The sequence below is a fragment of the Pseudonaja textilis genome, chromosome 8 (assembly GCF_049901715.1).
Source record: "Pseudonaja textilis isolate UNSWEBS1 chromosome 8, rPseTex1.2, whole genome shotgun sequence".
Taxonomy (NCBI): Eukaryota; Metazoa; Chordata; class Lepidosauria; order Squamata; family Elapidae; genus Pseudonaja; species Pseudonaja textilis.
In genome coordinates this window covers 2,604,042-2,625,838 of record NC_141997.1, presented here as the reverse complement: position 1 = coordinate 2,625,838, position 21,797 = coordinate 2,604,042, and the positions used below count along the sequence as shown (strand labels likewise).

The following is a 21,797-nucleotide window of genomic DNA, read 5'->3' as shown; positions in this document are numbered from 1 at the left end:
GTAATCTATTTCTCATCTCATATCTTGTGAAAACTCGATAAACCTCATCTATTCCATCCATCATCTTATCTTGAGTTATTTCCAAAGCTTCAGCCAGTATGTCTATCATTATCTCAGCTAAGTTTTGTCCTTTTTCTTCCTCTCTGTTCTGGAATCTAAGATAGAATTCTGATCTATCCATCTCCCATCTCAACATACCACTTTTATCTTGTTCAACCACCATTAATCTGTTATCAATAACTCCAATCTTCTTGTCTCTTTGTTTATTTTCTTCTTCATTTTTTTGGAATCTCTCATCATACTTCAACATCATTTGTTGGATGTTCCCAACTTTTTCATCAGTTTTCCCTGTTCTCTGTTCAATGTTCTCTGTTCTTTGTTCAATGTTCTCTATTCTCTTTTCAATATTCTCTGATCTTGCTTGAATATTTTGAATTCCTTGCATAATCATCTGCAAAGTCACTTTTTCTTGTTCTTTTTCTTGCCTTAACATTGTCTGTATTGAACGTTGTCCTCCAGATGGTGGAGAGGAAGAAGTAGACATTGAAGAGCCAGGAGCTGTTAATTTCCTACTCATTTTAAGCAATTCAAAATCTTCAGATTCTTCTAGACCCTAATCCAATTGTGAAATAATCAATTGTAGTTCCAGATAAAAATAGTAAAAAAAAGAAGCCAAATAGTAATGATAATAAAAAAGGAGGACAAAATTTCTTCAGGTTCTTGTATACCTTAATCCAATCGGTGGTTAGATGAAGAAAAAAGCTTGTAAAAAAAAAAGAAAAGGAAAAATTCTTCAGGTTCTTCAACACCTTAATCCAATTAAGAGGTCTCAAATAAAAAAGAATGCATAAAAATAAACCAGAAAAGTAGATGAAAAAACAAAAATACCAGGAAAGGAAAGAAAAAAAGCTATTCCCTTAAAAAAAGGAAAGCATTGGTACTAAAGCTTTCCCTTTAAAATAAAAAGCAAGCGTAGAGATTTGACTTCCAAAAACAAAACAAAAAAGAACAAAGGCAAGCTCCAAAAAAACCAAAGATCCAAATAGCTATTGCAAATAAAATAAAATAAAATAAAATAAAGCTGGTGAGGAGGGATAGCACAACTTAGAAAAAATAAAAAGAGCACACTGCACTTTGTTTAATTATCCAAGGCTCTTATTATAACTCTCTTCTCCAAAAACTTATCACCTTTTTTTCCCCTTAAACTTCAACACCAAACTTCAGCTGTTGATAGGAACCCAGAAGAGCACCTGCAATAATACTCTCTCATGCTCTTCCCTCTATCTTATCAAACAGGCAATGTCCTTGAAAGTCTCAATTCTTTCTCAGCTTTGTCTGGTCAAAGGAAAAGTAGAGCATTTCCAAGCCTCTAGTTGGCAGTGTTACAAAGTTTCTTCTGCTTTCACTTTTCCCCTCCTTTTCCGGCAAAGTATATTAAGAATTAATTAAAAAAGGAAAAAGATATTTTAAAAAAAAAGACTAAAAGGGAGTCTCTGGCTTAGTATATTATAAAATCAAAAAGGGGGGGAAGAGTAAAAAAAGAAAAAACCAGTCCAGTTTCAAAATATAAGCTCATCAGCAATAAGAAAAAAATATATAAATATTACTTTGACATTTCTGTTTAAAATCGCCACTTATTCACTTCTGTCAAAAAACTTTTACAGATTCTTTCTTTCTTTCCCTTAGGGTGTCCTCTCAAATCTTAAAATAAAGAAAAGTTCTCACCAAACCAGCACACTTTCTCTTTTCGTTCTCTTTTGTTTCAGAGCTGCCCAACTTCAGCAGCTTTAATGGCTGCCTCTTTGCCGCTGGCAAAAAGAGCTTCTCCTGGATCTACCAGGGACTTTGTGATATCCCTGGGATCGACAGGATGCGCTCTTTACATTCACCATCTCTTCAGGACGGTTTAGATCCACTTGGACTGTCCAGAAGCAAAGATATCAGCAGCTATCTCAGACCTCCAAGATCACATGCCATATCGTCACGATGCCAGCTCTGCCCTCCCAGAGTTGAGAACTCTTCTTGTGAAATATTTCTGGACTTTCTCAACTGTGTTAATATCAGATACGTAATGTGGGTTCCAGACTAATGAGCTGTATTCGAGTATTGGTTTCGCAAATGTTTTGTATGCTCTAGTTAGTAGAGTAATATTACCAGAGAAAAAGCTACATAAGATTAGGTTAACAACTCTTAATGCCTTTTTGACTATGTGGTTACAGTAGGCTCTAGCACTTAGATCATTAGAGATGAGTACTCCAAGGTCCTTGACAGAGGTTGGATCATCAACAAGGTCTTGACTATTCAGCTTGTATTTTATTTTCTGATATTTTTTGCCAACATGTAAGACAGAGCATTTATTTGTTGAGATTTGAAGTTGCCATTTGTTTGACCATTCTGATACATAGTCTAGGTCTTTTTGAAGGGTAGCAGTATTGTCTGTGGTGTTGAATAGCTTTATATCATCAGCGAAGAGAACACAGTTGCTCTTAATATGATCACAGAGGTCATTTATGTAGAGTATGAAGAGAGTTGGTCCTAGAACACTGCCTTGGGGGACATCACTGTTGACAGGTATAGAATTTGATAGGATGCTCCCAATTTTGACCATTTGTTGTCTGTTTGACAGGAATGTTTTTATCCAGTTATGCAGTTGTCCAGAGATACCATAAGATTTTAGTTTTAGGAGTAGTTTGTCGTGTACCACTGAATCAAAGGCTTTACAGAAGTCTATGTAGATTGCGTCTATTGTTTTGCCCTGATCGAGTTGTGTAGACCATATGTTTTTGCAGTGTAAGAGTAATACTAGTGTAAGTGTAATACTAGTCAAGTATGAAATTCATACATTATCAATTGCTTGTTTGCTTCATTCTACATTCTCCCATTAAGCATTGTTAGCTGGACTGTTTCAGAACTTAGGTCCAATCATCTCAGTACTACCTCATTACTGTGGCAAAATAGAATTTCTGCCTTAAGGATTGGTGGTCAGTAATATAAGACATCTGCTTGGCATGCCCTGTTTGTCATATTTATGTGTGTACGAAAGAGATGGGAGATGGAACCATCTTCTGGTTGGTAAGAAATTTAGATTTCACTAGCAATTAAATGCAGGGAAACCCTGATTTTTCTTTTCTTGCAAGAGGAAGTCTTTGAAGAATACCTAGCTTTCTTTATGAAAAGAAGTTTGGATCTCAGGTAATGTATGAACCATGGTTCCATGGTATTAATTCTTGTGATCCCTGGGCATTTAAGGGGTAATAAATGACAATTTATGCATCAAAAGAGCATCAAATACTTCTCTCAGATTTCACAGCACAAGTGCACAATCCCATCATATTACTTATTTTAATATTGTAGCTTGCTACCAATGCTTTAGATTCTTCAGAATAGATCTATTAAAATTGTGACTTCCACTGCTCCCATTTCTCTGTCCCATCCTGGTTCCCCTGCAGTAGGAGCCTCCTACTAGATTGGAATTTATATGCAGAAAGACACATTAGGAAAAACATGTCATGCAAACTTTTGGAAAATGTTCAGGGCAGGACAACACCTATCAGGTGTGTTCTATTTCAATCCCAAACCATCCCAGTCAACATAATAAATTGTAAGGGATAATAGTAATAGCACTTAGACTTATATACCACATTGCCAGAAAATAGCTTCCTTGAAATTTATTTTTTTAATTTTTGAAGAGTAATTATTGCATTTAAAATGTACTTGAAGACTAGATGAGTGTTATGTCATATTTTCTATTGCATAAGAATGTGCAGCACTTCATATCTCAAAAATCAATGAAGTTCCCATGATAATCTGTCTTATTACTTCCCAATTACAACATCTCTCAAGAACCTACAACTTTTAGGTTCCTTTTCTGGAATTGTCAGCTACATGAACTATGAGGGGATGGAGCACTGGTAATGGAATACAATGGCTCACCAACCAGCCCACTGTTGAAGGGACAGTTCCCAAAACAATTTATTCAAATATAATTGGATAATAAGGGACCAGCAAGGGGGAGGAACTGGATGGGGGAAAATTAACCAGGAAAGTTTGGTGTGCGAATTTCAATACTGGCTTTGCTATTGTAAACCACTTTGCTTTTAGTAAAGTATACCTTTCACTATAAATGTAGTTGAGGATTTTTCTTGCCTAAAAGACAAGTCCAGGCAGGCCTGACAGCATAAAATTTCTTTCTTTGTGATACTTGTTAGGCCCCAGTGCTGACAAGTACCATACCAACTTTTAATGTTATATTTCCCTATATTACTATATTTCATATTATTACTGCAAACGAAAAACCATTTTATTATTTTCCATCATAAAAAGTGGTTTCGTTGTACATAATTTGATGTAGACAAAAGCTGTTTGTTTACTTTCATTTCCATTCACACACTTCCACGGGGAATTAATGTTTTTCTGCTTTCCAGGGAATATCTGTTAATAGTGGGACTTATGTATTGGGACTGAGTAGTTTGCCTTAAAGATTTATTGTTGTCAGTGAGGAATTGTTAGCCTTCTGCTCTTAAAATAAAACTGTATTTTTGACCTTTGGCCAGGAATTCTTTTAGTTTTTTTACGTTATTGAGGTAAGCTATGTATACGAGGCTTAAAAATCAGATCAGGTTGTTGTTATTTAATTGATTTAGCTAAAGCTTAAGTATTATTATATAAATAATGTTGTAGAGCGGCGGAAGATACGAGGCAGACACCAGAGCTAAACAGTAAAGGCTTTATTCTAAGAATAAAGGATTGCCGTGGCTGCTGGGGCTAACAGGCAGATCAGCTGGCGGCAACAGCTGATGCCATTTGACAGCTCCTTTTATAGCCGGCTGTCAAACGGCATCAGCCAATGGGAGCGATCGGTGCTCCCGCCAGAATGGCGGACCAGAGTGGGGACTTCCGTCAGTTCTGTGAATACAACACTCCTTTCCCCTGGTCAGGAGCATGTGTAGTCCTGCAAATAGGCTGGCTGCCTGTGCAGGCAGCTGGATTGACTTAGTCTTGATGGATCTCCTGCTAGAACAGAGTCCTTCGCCCCCTGGGTCGCGTCTGTCAGTGGTCCAGGTAGGGTCCATCATCCAGCTTGCTCCGGGAATGGCTTTTGGTGCAGCGGGTAGACCAGGTTGTTTGGCTGGGAAACATCGGCGTTCGCTGGGTAGACTGGTTCACTGTTAGGGACCCTCAGCATTCACTGGGTAGACCAGTTTGCTTGGCTGGGAACCTTCGGCATTTGCTGGGTAGACCGGTTTGCTTGGCTGGGGACCCTCGGCGTTGGCTGGGTAGACCGGGTCATTTGGCTGGAAACAGGGATCATTGGCTGTGCTTCTCCAACGCCTCCTCAGCTGGTCTACATGTCGGTGCCACATACAACCGTCGTCCAGGAGGATCCTATAGGACTTATCCTATAACTGAAACAACTTGTCCTGGTACCCATAGTGGGTTCCCTGTATAATTCCTGGCATAGACCAGGTCATGCAGGGCGAATTCCCTGGCCTGGCTGTCAGAGCCCAAAGGAGTGCCAGGGGTGTAATGGAGGTGCAACCTATCCAGGGTGGTTCTAAGGCGCCTGCCCATCAGTAATTCTGCAGGTGATTTGTTGGTCGTGGTACAGAGGTTTGTGTGCAGGGTCAGAAGGTATCTGGACAGTTTGGAGTGCTAATCAATTTGGCCAAACCTTGCCAAGGCCTCCTTTACTGACCTAACTGCCCTTTCAGCCATCCCATTGCTTGCAGGGTGAAAGGGGGCTGTGAGGATGTGCCTGATGCCCAGATTGGCTGCAAAAACTTCAAATTCACAAGAGGTGAACTGGGGCCATTATCGGATACCAGGGTGTCAGGGAGGCCATGGGTGACAAACACCCTGGTCAGGGCTCTCATGACAGCCAGCATGGTTGTGGAAGGAAGCAGAGCCAGGTCAATCCATTTGGAGAAAGAGTCCACTATGACTAGGAAAGTCCGCCCATGCACAGGGCCTGCCAGGTCAATGTGAAGCCGGGACCAAGGGGCCCCAGCATCCTCCCACTGGGTAGGAGTGGCTGCAGGAGGTGCTGGTCTGGTCGCTTGGCATGGCTGGCACATGCTTACCCAGCTGGAGATCTGGGCATCCATGTCTGGCCACCACACGTAGCTGTGGGCCAGAGCCTTCATCCGCACGATGCCTGGGTGGCCTTCGTGCAGGACCTTTAAGATTGGCTCTTGTAGTGTAGTAGGGATGACCACCCTTGTCCCCCACAGCAAACAACCCTGTAGGGATGACAACTCTTGCCTGCGAATCTTGAATGGCAAGAACTCAGGGGTGTACTGAATTGCAGGCCACCCCCTTCCCACCCAGTCCAGGACTTGGGCGATTACCTTGTCCCTTCTGGAGTGAGTGGCAATGTCCTCTGCTGTGATAGGCAGGTTGAGTTTGTTGACCTCAAAAATGGTGTGGATGGGTGCAGGGTCTTCGACTGGCACCGGTAGAGGGCAACGACTGAGGGCATCTGCGTGGCACAGGTTCTTCCCCGGGCGATGCACCAGCTTGTATGAATAGGCAGCCAGGAACAGGGTCCACCTGGTCATCCTTGGGGGTAGGACCTGTGGGGTTTGCTTATCCCCTGACAAAAGGCCTAAAAATGGCTTATGATCTGTTATAAGTTCAAAGTAGTGACCATAAAGGAATTTGTGAAACTACTTGACAGCAGCAACTGCAGCCAAAGCCTCTTTATCAATTTGGCTGTAGTTTCGTTCTGCTGCAGAGAAAGTTCTTGAGAAGAAGGCAATTGGTGCCTCAGAGCCATTGGGGAGCCTGTGGCTGAGGACAGCCCCTATACCAAAGGGGGATGCGTCTGTTGCCAGGACTAAGGGCAGCTGCTGATTGAATTGAATTAAAACTGCATTATATGTGAGCAAGGACTTGATGGATTTGAAGGCATGGGCTTCCCTAGGTCCCCAATGCCAGGGGGATTGTTTATCTAAAAGTCTGTGCAGAGGTTCTGCTATAGATGCTTTATGTGGAAGGAATGCAGCATAGAAATTTAGAAGCCCTAAGAAGGCTTGGAGTTCAGTCTTGCTGGAAGGTGTGGGTGCCTCGTGGATAGCCCTGACTTTGGACTCAATTGGGTGAATACCAGAGGCATCAATTCTGTAGCCTAGAAAGTCCACTTGCTTAGTGGCGATGGTGCACTTCTCCCTTTTATTTTAAGGCCATGCTGCCTAAAATGGTCCAGGACTGCTCTGACTCTATGAATTAGTTGTGTTTTATCCCTAGCTGAAACCAAAATGTCATCAAAATAGGGGACTACGCCTGGGAGTCCTTGGAGAAGCCTCTCCATTAGGGATTGAAAAATCCCAGGGGCTACACTTACGCCAAACTGGAGACGCTTGCACTTAAATGCACCCCTATGGGTGACTATGGTTTCTAATTCTGCAGTTTGGTCATCTACAGGGAACTGTTGGTAGGCCTGGGACATATCTAATTTTGCAAAAATAGTCCCAGGCTCAAAGTTGTGTAAGAGATGTTGGATGACAGGGACAGCGTAGGCACTGATTTGTAGGAATCTATTGAGGGAAGTCTTGTAGTCAGCGCAGATTCTCACGCTGCCATCTTTTTTAAGTGGGGTGACTATGGGGGTCTCCCATGTCGCAAAATCTACTGGTTCTAATACCCCTTGCTTTAGTAATTTATCTAGCTGTAAATCTAATTTGGGGTGGATAGCAAAAGATACCCTGCGTGGTTTAAGGCGGATGGGAGTTGCCTGTGGGTCTACACTGAATGAAATAGGGGTACCAGAGTAACACCCTAAATCTTCGCTAAATTCATGCAGGATGCCCTGAGATGGGTTCTTCCACAGTTCAGGCAGATGGGTTGCTGCCTGGGGGCAAGGTTGGTTTTTTGTCTAGGTCCTTCTAGAGGGGGCTTCTGTTGTCTGAGGCGGTTTACCTCACTTGGGTCTTCAGGATCCTCATCTAGGGAGACTTCCTCAGAATGAATAATTGAGCTGCCTTGCCTAATGGGGCTCCCTTGTATTTCAGCTGCTGACAGAGCAGATAGCTCAGCAGCTTGGGATTCCTCTATGGCTATAGCTAGGGTCAGGTCTTTTTTTTGCCAGTAAATGTCTTTGAAATCTCAGGTCCTTGACCCCACAGACAATTTGATCTAGGAGCATATCTTCTAGGTAATCCCTGAAACCACATTGTAGGGCAGCTGATCGTAAGGCTGCCACATACTCACTAACTCACTCCCCCTCAGCCTGCTTTCTATTCCTAAAGGCATGTCTCCTAGCGATTTGGGAAGGCTTAGGGGAGTAGTGGTTGGAGAGGATCTCTTGGAGCTCCTCCCAGGGGATAGTCCTGACAGAAAGCGGAGCGACCAGCGCCGTGGCGGTGTCAAAAACCGCGGCTCCACAGAAGCTAAGGAAATAGGATTTTTTTCGAAGGTCTGTGGCATCTGCAAGGTCTATCGCATCTAGGAAGCAGAAAAAACTATTTTTATATGATTCCCACATCTCGGATGAATGGTGGGAATGCTGGGTTAGAAGTCATCGTGAGGCGGCAGCGTCTAACTCCTCAGCTGGGGAGGTTTTAAACTTCGCGCTCTCAAAAGAGCGATTGTGGCTGCACCTGTCAGGCAGCGTCTGTCTCCTCAGCCTGTGGAGGCTTTAAACTTCGCTCTCGTGGAGAGCGTAGGCGGCTGCGACTAATCAGCTCTCAGTGGTTCCAGCTCTTTTTGTAGTGACTGAGCTCAGCTTTTTTATGTCTGGTCACCTCTTATTGTATCCCGCCCTTGTTGCCAGTGTTGTAGAGCAGCGGAAGATACAAGGCAGACACCAGAGCTAAACAGTAAAGGCTTTATTCTAAGAATAAAGGGTTGCTGTGGCTGCCAGAGCTAACAGGAAGATCAGCTGGCGGCAACAGCTGATGCCGTTTGACAGCTCTTTTTATAGCCGGCTGTCAAACGGCATCAGCCAATGGGAGCGATTGGCGCTCCCACCAGAACGGCGGACCAGAGTGGGGACTTCCGTCAGTTCTGTGAATACAACAAATAATAATATTATTTGTTAATATCAATATCATTATTAATATCATTAATATTATTAATATCATTAATATTATTAATATCAATATTATTAATATCAATATTATTAATATCAATATTATTAATATCAATATTATTGCTAAAAGAATGGGGGAAGGGGATGGAAGTAGCTACATTTTTTAAAAGTGCACTTTTTTAAAAAGAAAAAAGTTATATCCTAGTGATGTAAGCATCAATTGTATGGCATATATGTGCACTTTTATTGTATATATTAATACAGAATTAGATGTAATAAATATGTGGAAAATTTTTAAATATAGCTGGAAAAAATCAGTTACTTCAGATGTGCTACAAAGCTTAAAATTAGTCTGGCTGACATTATCATTAACATCAGTTATAGGAGAAATTTTTTGAAAAAAATGCATTGCCCAAAATGGCTTCCTACCATGTTCCTGATAGTTTATACTGTATAGAACTTTTGGTTCCAGATTAAAATCATAAACAATTGAATTACATGATTCTGTCAAATGCTAATGGTTTCAGATTAACAGAGTTGGAAGAGACCTTCTATCTAGGTCATCTGGACCAATCTCAAGGGATGGGATTCCAAAATCCCAGCAAGTGGTTTGCTGCCCATTTGCTGGGTGGGCGTGGCCTACTGGAACTTCCTTTTTCTGGTTTCCAGTAGGCCTCCAGAACCCAGGGGGGGGATTTTTCCCCTTCCAAAGGTTTGGAGGCTTTCCCCGGGCCTCTGGCAGGGCAAAAACAGCCTCCCCAGTCTCTGGAGGCCGCCTGGAAGCTGGAAACAAGCCCATTTCTGAATTTCTGGTACTTTGGGGAGGGCCATTTTTCACCTTCCCAAGGATCCGAAGGCTTCTCCCAGGCCTCTGGGAGGGCAAAAACGGCCTCCCCTGGGCTCTGGAGGCCTTCCAGAAGCTGGAAACAGGCCTGTTTCTGGGCTTCTGGAAGGCCCATTTCCCACCCACTCAGAGCCTCTATGCAGACCCTGCACTTACCTCTATCAAAAATGGGCCACATGAAGACTCCTGGGAGGGTGGGGTGGGCAGGGCCAGCCGGTTGGTTGAAATACTGGTTCAGCGAATCAGATGTAACTTTAACATCCAGTTCTCCCAAATGGGTCCGAACTGGTAAAATCCCACTCCTGCCAATCTCCCACCCAAGCAGGAAACCCTACACCATTTCTGACAGATGGCAGTCCAGTGTCTCCTTGAAATCTAGTGTGGTGACCAAAACTGGATGCAGTATTCTAGGTGTGGTCTTATTAAGGCTTTATAGAGTAGTATTAGTACCGCACTTGATCTTGATTGTATCCCTCTGTTAATGTAATTTAGGATGACATTAGCTTTTTTGATTGTCACTGCAAAATGTTGTCTCATATTTAATTGGTTGTCCACTAAGACTCCAAGATCCCTCTCACAGTTACTGCTATTAAACCTGTTGAGGTAATTCCCCGTTAGGAGAATGAGCGCATACAGGGAGACGTATTTGAGAGAAGTGTTTGAATAATACAGACACAGTACACAGATACACTGTACAGTAAATGTAGGTTTTTACTTCAAGAAAGGTTTAAGCAAAGTCCAAAATAAGCAATCCAAAGTCATTCACAGGTTAATCAGTCAGTTTTTCAATCCAGGGATAATCCAAATATCAAAGTCCAGTGTCAAAAACAGTTCAGCATCAGACTTACATTAAATCCAGTAATATCAGTCACTTAGAAGAAATGGAGCAATGGCAATACTTTCCAACAGAAGGAAACAGAGATAGACTCACACTCTCTTCTGAGATTAAGACTAAACAATCCAAGTTTCTGGCTCCATCTTATGGCGTTTTGAAAAACCACACCCAATTGCAGTTTTTGCAATCTCTTAAAGACATAGTATTAAAATGTTATCCTGGTTTATATATTTCTAACCCAAATACCTGTTAGGTGACTTATATTCCTAACAAAACCTGGTTTCACCCAGTATATATGTGTACTTTTGGTTTTTCTTGCCAAGATATTGAAGAGTACTAGGCCTAAGATGGAACTTTGTGGTATCCCACTGCTTACTTCCCTCCATGTAGATGCAGACCCATTAAGAACTACTTGTTGAGTATGGTTTGTCAGCCAATTAAAAATCTATCTGGTGGTGATGCTATCTATCCCACCTTTTTCTAGCTTACCAAGAAATCAGTTGTGGTCTACTTTGTCTAATGCCTTGCTGAAGTCTAAGTATCCACAGTATTTCACTGGTCCACTAATTTAGTCACTATGTTGAAGAATAAAATAAGGTTGGTTTGGCATGATCTGTTTTTAACAAAGCCATGCTGACTGCTAGTTATTACTTTACTTGTTTCTAGATGTTGGCAGATCTGTTTTTGTTTTTTTTTTTTTTTTTGTTATCTTTTCCAGTATCTTCCCAGGTATTGATGTTAGGCTGATTGGTATATAGTTTCCTGGGTCTGGTTTCCCCTCCTTTTTTGAAGATGGGAACCATAATCAGCTCTTTTCCAGTCCTATGGTATTTCCCGGGTGCTCCAGGATTTTTGAAAGATGTGCTACAGTGGTTCTTGAGGTGACATCTGCCAGCTCCTTTATAATTCTGGGATGTAATCCATCAGGTGCCAGTGATTTGTATTCATCCAGATCAGACAGGTGTTCTCTTATAATTTGGGGGGGCTTATTTTAACTATTATTTCTAGTCTGTCTTTTACAATTATGTTTTTGGTAGGTTGATCTATTGTTTCTTTTTGTGTGAAGACTGATGAAAAGAATGAGTTAAGTAACTTTGCTTTCTCTCTGCCGACTGTTACTTCCTTCTCACTTTAGTGGACTGACTGTTTCCTTGATTTTTTCCTTGTTATTTATTTGTTGGAAGAAACTTATTTTATTTTCTTTGACTTTTGTTGCAAATCTATGTCCATTCTGAATATTTGCTTTCCTGACACATCTTTGCATATTCTGCCTATCTGCTGATATTCTGCTTTAGCTATGTGTTCTTCTTTCCAATTTTTGTACTTATCCTTTTTGTCTTTCAATTTGTCAGAGAGATCTTTGATCAGCCATGCTGGTTTCTTTTTGGATTTCTTGTTTTTCTTTTTCAGTGGTATTGTGCTGGAGTGGGCTTTTATGGTCATATTTTTCAGAGTTTCCCAAGCTTCTTAAGTTCTTTTCTGCTTAAGGATTTTCATCCAAAGGATCTTTCCCAAGTTCTCACTGAGTTTGTTAAAATCAGCTCTTTTAAAGTCTAGGATTCTAATATCACTGTGTTCTATTGCTTGTGTTTGCATTATGTTGAAATCTAGTATGACATAGTCACTTTCACTCAAGGTTCCTGTGGTTTCAACTCCCTCTGTCATTTCTTCTCCATTTGTAAGAATTAAGGCCAGTATAGCTGTCCCTCTAGCTCCCTCTTCTATCTTTTGGACAACAAAGTTGTCAGCTAGGTTGGTCAGGAACCTATTCGATTTCTCATTTGATGTGGAATTAGTCTTCCAATTGATGTCAGGATAATTGAAATCCCCCATTACTATTATAGTATGTTTCCTATATGTATTTGTTAGTTGGTTAGCAAAAAGGACATCTATTATTTCTGCTGATTGAGTGGCTTATAGTATACACCTATGGCCATGTCATTCTTTTTTATATATATTGATCCATATGCATTCTAGGAGATTTTTATCTTTGGTTTCATGCATTTCTGTAGCAATATAATGGTCCTTTACATACATACGTACAGTACATACAGTACAACTCCACCTCTTCTTTTACGGGGTCTGGTTGTTTTGAACAGTTTGTATTCTTCTATTAATATGTTCCAGTCACGGGTTTCATCCCACCAAGTTTCTGTAATTCCAACTATATCATACCTGCCTTCATATATTAATAGTTCAAATTCACCCTATTTGTTCCCCAGACTTTGTGCATTTGTATAAAGGCACTTGAGATCTTTATATCTGACTCTGGGTATGCTTCCTCTGTCTCCTATTTGGTATTTGAGATTGTCTTCCTTTCCATCCCTCCTTAGTTGATTATTTGACTTGCTTCCTAGGGTTTTTTGCTTGGAATTAGGCCCTGGAGATCCTAAAAATAGGTCACCCTCCCCGCTCAATTTTAGTTTAAAGCCCTTATGATAAGTTGAGTAGATCAAGTACAGGTCTATTATCAGTCTGTACAGAGGTTACAATATTTTCAAGATGTTCTGGAATAATACATTGTGTTTGAAGTTTAAAAATAGAAATAATATCAGCACTTAGTACTAATGTATTTAACAATTGGGATTGATTCTATCATTGGAATCTATTGAGTTACAGGAAGTCCTTGACACGACTGCAATGATTTCCTCATGAATGTTCATCCTTGCTTTCCCTGATGCATTTGTTAAACAACTGTGTGTGTCATGAAGCAGAATATGGAATGCCACAGGGCCTGGGAGGCTGAGCACAGATCACCTGTGCTCTGCTTCCAGTCCTAGCTTCCCATCCTACAGGACATCCCACCTCCTTTTCACCATGCATTACTCACCACACATGTACTTTTAGATGATCTGCAGAGCTTTACAGCTGGGGTTAGAGAATGAGGACAGGCTGCTCCATTGCTGGGCCATGGAGTGTGATCCTGGAAGCAGTCGCCATTTGCCACGTGGCCACATTGAATTAGTTGGCAGTTCCAGGATTGTGCCACACAGTCAAGCAATGAGGGATCACCTTTTTTCAAGAATCTCTAGGTCATACAGAATGGGCATGCTGAAGATCCCACTAACCAAAGAATTTCACCTGATGGGGATTAGAAGGTGAGCTTCATCTATAGTGACCCCTGCTCTATGCAACATCCTTCCTTCAGAAATCACAATGGCCCCAACCTTGTTAGACTTTTGTAAAGTCCTAAAAACCTGCTTACAGGTGAAACTTGAAAAATTAGAATATCGTGCAAAAAGTTCATTTATTTCAGTAATGCAACTTAAAAGGTGAAACTAATATATGGGATAGACTCATTACATGCAAAGCAAGATAGTTCAAGCCGTGATTTGTCATAATTGTGATGATTATGGCTTACAGCTCATGAAAACTCTGAAAAGTATAAGCATGCATAGGTACTCAGTACTTGGTTTGGGCCCCTTTTGTAGCAATTACTGCCTCAATGCGGTGTGGCATGGACGTTATCAGCCTGTGGCACTGCTGAGGTGTTATGGAAGACCAGGATGCTTCAATAGCAGCCTTCAGCTCTTCTGCATTGTTTGGTCTCATGTCTCTCATCTTTCTCTTGGCAATGCCCCATAGATTCTGTATGGGGTTCAGGTCAGGAGAGTTTGCTGGCCAATCAAGCACAGTAATCTCACAGTCATTGAACCAGGTTTTGGTGCTTTTGGCAGTGTAGGCAGTGCCAAGTCCTGCTGGAAAATGAAGTCAGCATCCCCATAAAGCTCGTCTGCGGAAGGAAGCATGAAGTGCTCCAAAATCTCCTGGTAGAAGGCTGTGTTGACCCTGGACTTCATGAAGCACAGTGGAACAACACCAGCAGATGAGCAAATCAACAGAGACTGTGGAAACTTCTCACTGGACTTCAAGCATCTTGCAGTGTGTGCCTCTCCATTCTTCCTCCAGACTCTGGGTCCTTGGTTTCCAAATGAGATGCAAAAGTTGCTCTAATCAGAAAAGAGAACTTTGGACCACTGAGCAACAGACCAGTTCTGTTTTTCTTTAGCCCAGGTAAGACATTTCTGATGTTGTTTGTTATTCAGGAGTGGCTTGACAAGAGGAATACGACATTTCAAGCCCGTGTCCAGGATCCGTCTGTGTGTGGTGGCTCTTGATGCACTGATTCCAGCCTCAGTCCACTCCTTGTGAAAGTCCCCAACACTTTTGAATGGCCTTTTCCTGACAATCCTCTCTAGGCTGCGATCATCCCTGCTGCTTGTGCACCTTTTTCTTCCACACTTTTCCCTTCCACAGAACTTTCTATTAATGTGCTTTAATACAGCACTTTGGGAACATCCAACTTCTTTTGCAATTACCTTTTGAGGCTTTCCCTCCTTATAGAGGGTGTCAATGATGGTTTTCTGCACAACTGTCAGGTCAGCAGTCTTTCCCATGATTGTGATTCCTACTGAACCAGACTGAGAGACCATTTAAAGGCTCAGGAACCCTTTGCAAGTGTTATGGCTTAATTAGCTGATTGGAGTGGGACACTTTGAGCCTAGAATATTGAACCTTTTCACAATATTCTAATTTTCTGAGATTGTGGATTTGGGGTTTTCATGAGCTGTAAGACATAATCATCTCAATTATGCCACATCATGGCTTGAACTATCTTGCTTTGCATGTAATGAGTTTATCTCATATATTAGGTCCACCTTTTAACTTGCATTACTGAAATAAATGAGCTTTGCATGATATTCTAATATTTCGAGTTTCACCTGTATGTTTCTGAGCCTGATGTGCTAAATATGTCAAGGGCCCATTTCCTGGCTATATTGCTAACTGGGCAAATATGTTGTTCTTTAGTATGTTGAATGGATGTTTAATGTTTTTATTGTTTTAAAGTGTTTTTTAAAATATATTTATCATAATATATTTTCTGAATTGTAAGTCACCCAGATTCATTGACTGAGATGGACAGTCGTAGAAATTGAACAAACAAAGAAACCAATAAATGACATCATGCCAATGATACAGATTAAAATTATAAGCTGTACCAAAACATTATATAAATGATTCATGGTATCATTTGCACTATAACATGATATGTAGGACATTACCACCACCATCCTCATGAGCCAAACTGCTGATGTGTGGCAGAGATGGATCCCTATGTGTTAGTATGTTGTAATCAAAATCTAGAGCAAAGCTGTTTCACTTATACCAAGAAGGGGAGATGGAATTTTATATCTTTCCCACCCTTAGTTCAACTATTTGAGGGAAACACAAATTTAATATGGCAAGAAAAAAAAGGAAATTCACATGATTTAGAAGAGCAGGAATATTGGGTTCAGGAAAAATTAAACTTAATACTTTTTCATACCATACATTTTTTCTAGGAAAGTAAGTTTTGGAATGTTGTGCATATTATATAATCAGATATTTTTAGATACTTTAAAGTATCTCACTATTCTGGTGATATTAGTACAATTCTGATTATCTGCCATCATACCACTTGAGTAGAAATAATGCAATAATATTCCATTAATGTTTTTATTGTTAGAATTACAATATTACATTTATTAAAATTCTGGCTTCATAGTTAACATTAATAATTTTAACTCTAGATAAATAACAATTCTGCTGAAAATCAAATTATATATTATCTGAGGATATAATTGCTTGTAGACAGTAAAAATATCACTATTCACTATCGCTATCCTATTTCTTACGTTGCCTTTTGTATAATCTTTGACACAATTAATAACTGTCGCCTGGTGCCCCAGATGCCTGGAAAACTCTCCCCTCTCAACTCTTCAAGAGATGCAAGGGGAGAAGAGGCCATGTGGATTGCAGCACCAGAAGATAGCCCTGGGAAACTTTCCTTATCTGCTTTCTAGAGATACTGGTATAATAACATTTTCACACCTGCAGATTGGTAGAATCCACATCAGACTGTTGGGAGGGATTTCTAATTCCTTTATCATAGTTGCGTGCCTGAGGGACTTCAGATCCTGCTTTGAATTTTGATTTGCTTTTATCTCCCTTCAATAAAAAGATTCCTGAAATACAAAGTTTTCAAGAATCTATATTTATTTTTTTGAAGAGCAGAGAGGCTGATCCTTACATAAAGAAGGATCTGCCATAGTGGTCAACCTGGACAGGAAAAAAATTCCCCCCCAAATTTTACTCTACCGAGGGGACCTTTCAACCATGTCCGAACAAAGCAGCGAGCTGACTGCTGAGGAGAAACCTTGACAACTACCCAACCTGACACTGGCTCCATATGTCCCATCGAAGACACTGAAGCTGTCTTTGAAAATTCCACAAAGCCCTGATGGTCTATTGGCATAGGGAAAAGGGACAGCTGGGATGGACAGCGGGGTAACCCTTACTCGTAGCCATAAACCCAGGTGGGTGGAAAATGGAACTGGAAGCCCTTTCCAATCAGTAGGAACTGATTGAGGAACCACTGGCGGATAATAGATTGAAGCAGTTCATAAACCACCACAGGAGAAAACCCTGGAAAACCTCAACATCCAGGATGAACTGGGTCACCAACAAAGGAGAGTAAGCATACCAGCAACCAAGGGAGTCCAAGCCATCACCCCAATCCAGCAGAGGCTCATCGAGCAACCAACCAAGCTGGAGGACCAACAGCCATGCCAGGTACCAGACCTCCTGCCATTCCAGAGCAGGGGATTAACCCCAGCCAACCCAGGGACCTACGACTGAAGAGAAAGATCCCCCCTTGGGGGTAAGAGACCCCCAGAGGTTGGGGTTTTCCTGGCTCAAGTCCTCAACTATATACCAGAATACGTGTGGAACTTCCCAACCCAGGGATCATGAGTGCAAGTCGTCACCCTAGCCCTAGAAGGGGCAGCAGCCAGATGGTGACCCTCCACAACGTCCACAATCCAGAGGTGCAGAATCTCGATTGATTCATGACAGCCTTATGCCACCACTTCAAAGACCCCCTCGCTGATCGCAAAGCCCGTAACCACATTAAGGTCGTAAAGCAGGACCGTGACCCTGTATCTGAACACACCGAGGAATTCTGTAAGCTGGCTGGCTGAATCAACTGGCCAGAAGATATTCTAGTCTGCTGGTTCAAAAATGGACTCAGTGGTGACCTGTACACTGCCTGCCTGACCCGCAGGCCTTCGAGCCATCTGCATGAATGGTACTTGATGGCAGAGGAGGCAGAGATCAACATGGCCCATAACCAGTATTGCACTGGCAGGACTTGGAAAGATCCCCACCCCAGAGGAAGTGGGAGCCTTTCAAACCCCAAACTGACATGGCACCAAGGCCATCTGGCTGCTTTAAATGTGGGAAGCAGGGGCACTGCACAGCAGAGTGCCAGTCAAAAACCCCTGCCAGAAAGCCTGATCACCCATTGGGGGAAACCTGCAAAACCCAACCCCCAAGGAAAAGAAAACACATTGAGAAGCCGAGAAGCTGTGGGGTTCCATTCCTCTCCAAACTTCTCCAAGAGGAAGAAACTCCAGTGCCTCAAGAAGAACTGAGCCAGTCTGAAAGTGAGGTGGAAGATGACCCACTGGTAAGCAAACCAATTTCTCACTCTAACTGTTTATCCCCAGCTGAGAGAAGGGGGAAGAAGTAGCATCAAAAACAGGCCTTCCCGAAATACAGAAGTGCCAAAATGGGCCTGTTTTCAGCCTCCCAAGGCTCCAGAGGCTATCCTTGAGCCTCCAGGAGGACAAAAACAGCCTCCTCCAGCTCCAGAAACCCTCTAGAAGCTGAAAATGGGCATTTCTGGTGTTTCCAAAAAGCCAGTTTTTTGGCCTCCCAAGGCTTCAGAGGTTTCCCCCGAGTGTCCAGGAGGGCGAAAATGGTTTCAAACAGGCCAAAAATCAGCTGGGAGGTGCGTGCATGCACACTGAGGTAAGGGGGCAGGGTGGGGGTGTTGTGTGTTCATGCACAGGGAGTTGTTATTGGTACATATAGTTTGATGACTCTTGACTTCAAGTAAAAATATGTTGTAGTGGTCTTCAACAGTGTTGCATCCAATGAATAGAAATTGCCAATCAAGGGATGAGAGATCATTGTCTATAAGATCATAGTTGCCTTTTTGAAGTTATAATTGGGGATCACATTGTTGTGTTGATTTTTGTATGGACATATGTTGAGACAAAAGTCAATCATGCTGTGGTCACTGTTGGAAAAGGGTTCTTTAATTTGTATTCTGTAAATTGAATTCAAACTATTGCAGAAGATGAGATCGAGGCTGTTGTTAAGTCTACTATTATTGTTTACTAGTTGTTCCAGTCCCAGGTTTGTTACAGCATTGTAGAAGGTTGCATGTATGGGTTCAGTTGTACATTTGTTTAGGGTCCAGTTAATGTGAGGTAGATTGAAGTAACCAAGAAAGACAAAAGTGTGTGGGCAGGATGTAGCCCATGTTAGTAGTGAATTTAGCTTGTTTATACGTTCTATGTCATAATCAGGTGCTCTGTAACATAGTAAGAATTGAAATGTGATATTTAAGGATAGTTCACAGACAATGGTCTCAGGAAGAGCAAGCTCTTGGGTAACTTGGATGTTTTTTAGATTTAAGGACTTTTTATAGAAGATAGCAACACTACCTCCTCTACGGATTTCATGATCTGATTGGTAAACATGATGGTCTCTTACTATGGTAATGGAGTCAGGGAGAGATGCATTGAGCCATGTTTCACAGACAAATATGATGTCAAATTTAGCCATATTTAGTAAGAGGAGAAATTCAGGTATTTTATTCACAAGGCTTCTTGCATTGAGTAGCTTGCATTTAAGGCCAGTTGTAGTTGGAATTGAGGTAGTTAGGGGCGTGTGTGCCTAGTTTTGAGTGGTGGTGGGTTGGATGAGGTAGGGTTGGATGTGGAGTGGGTTGTGTGACTTACTTTTGATACAATTAGTGTGGAAGTCAATGGACAGATCCTTCTCTTTTGAGTTCACTGCGTAGTTCACGGGAGCAGATTCTTTGCATTATGGATAAGTCTGGTCTTGAGCGAAGTTTTTTGTGGTTGGGATTGGTTTTTGCAATGGTGTTTATTGTATGAATGAATATGCATTTGCTGGACTCATTTTTGCATACAACTCTACAAAATTTTGGGGCCACCGCCATCATTGTATTTGAACTCAGGGCCATCTCTGGTTATTTCAATGATATCTTCAGGAGAGATGTTTGTTGTATTTCAGTTGCTTATGATATTGCAAACTTTGATGATGTCATCTGATTCATTGGTGTCTTCAAGACCAAATAAGATGGAATTTTGATGTTTCTGATCACATTCCATGATGTCTCTGATGAGTGATTTTGTTGAATCTGCAATTGAAACATCAAGGCTGTCTGGTATGAAAAGTGTGACATATTCAGTCTACATGTCTTCTAGGATGTAATAATATGGAAGCAGCTTTAACATCGTGCAAGTTATCTGGCTTTCTTGTTCCCTGAGGCTGCTTACAAATCATCTTCCCTTTTTTTTTCCAATTCTTAAATAAAAAAGTAACTGAAAGTGACAGTATGTCACAACCGTCCTAGAATCAGAGACTTTTGGTCCAATGAGTCTAGTTCCTTGCTTAGTGCAGGCATCTAAATTGAAACAGTCTCAACTGTAACCTCAAGTCTCTGCTTACACATACATCATGAAGGAAAGGCTATTACCTGTCCAGGTAACTGGTCCTTTTGTCAAACTGTTTTTACTTTGGGGAAGACATTTCTAATATTCAGACAAGATCTACTGCCTCCCAATAGAGATCATATTCTGACATAGTTGTAGGTAACATACCTTCAGGAATTCAGGACAGTTTGAATTGTGTTATAATGTTGTTCCTCAATCTTCTTTTAAGACTAATTGTGCAAACTTATTTCAGTTTCTCTTTGTAGGGCTTAGTTTCCTATCATCTTATCATATTTAGTGATCTGTGAATTTGTTGAAATTTGCCTAAATCGTTTTTAAAGTATAGAATAGAAGAAAACAAAATATTACAGATGTGTCTGACATCTGCAGTTTTGGACTGTATTCTTTATGTAGCTTAAAACTGTTTTTGCTTTTTGGGGGGGGGAATCATATTCCACTTCTGAATCATGTTTAGCATCTAATAAACTATAAATGCAATCACTACAGTTTCTTCTCACAAGTGCTGTCGGCAAGACAGCTTGTGCTGTCCAGCCAGTGTATGGGAATTGGATAGTTACTTAGGAATTATGAGCTGTCCCCTTAAGGGAATGTATCATTGTAAATGTAGTTAAGGTATCCTGGGAAATGTAGTCCATATCACGTGACCACATCTTTAATCCTGATTGGTCACTAGATTGACCCTCAAGGGGCTGGGGGAAGTTTTCCTCACTTTTGCCTGAACTCCCTAACTGATGGCAGTTGCTTTCTATCATTACAAGATGGTTTAGGAGATAACCATCTTTTATTACAAGGCAGATATGCAAAGGATTGGTCATTAAAGAAGAACTTCATCACAAATGTGAGTTATGAGGATACCTGATGAACCAATAAATGTACTTTGTTGTGGACGTCTTGTTGAGTTATCTATCTGCATCTGTACAGCTGACAAATCCACTTCTGTACGGGATACAGAAAAATAAAAGATGGTTATCTCCTAACCCATCTCGTAGTGATAGAATTCCCTTAAGGGGACAGCTCATAATTCCTAAGTAACTATCCAATTCCCATACACTGGCTGGACAGCACACAGCTATTTATTCCCTTTAGGACTGGTCATATTGTTCTTCTTATAAGAATACAAGTCTTCAGTGAAAGTACCAACCTAAGAGGTCAGGAGGACATAGGAGCTATGACATAGGGAAGAATAATTACAACACACTTGCTTTGTTTGGGATTCTTCCCATTCTGCAAAACTTTGTTCCTGGTCTACATACTTCTATTTTTTCCACAAGAAACTGAATTTGCTTGGTTTCTTATATATTTTCTGAGAAATCTTCATTTGCGTCCTCTACTGTGCATATAGATTTTTATTAGTCAAATTATTTCAACACTATCAACTGTTGTATTAGTCTTTTTTTATTTCAATAGCCATTTGTTTCACAACAAGGCAGTTAGGTTATTATATTAACCATATAATGTCATACTGTTTGTGTAACTATTAGAAAATGGATATAAATTTGT

At 41.1% G+C, this 21,797-nt stretch overlaps 1 protein-coding gene across 1 annotated transcript in view; it reads left to right on the top strand.

Annotated features, from left to right (window-relative positions):
* IL1RAPL1 (interleukin 1 receptor accessory protein like 1) overlaps window positions 1–21,797 on the top strand; it is a 1,645,997-nt gene that overhangs the window by 1,464,060 nt on the left and 160,140 nt on the right. The gene's annotated exons all lie outside the window — the stretch shown is intronic.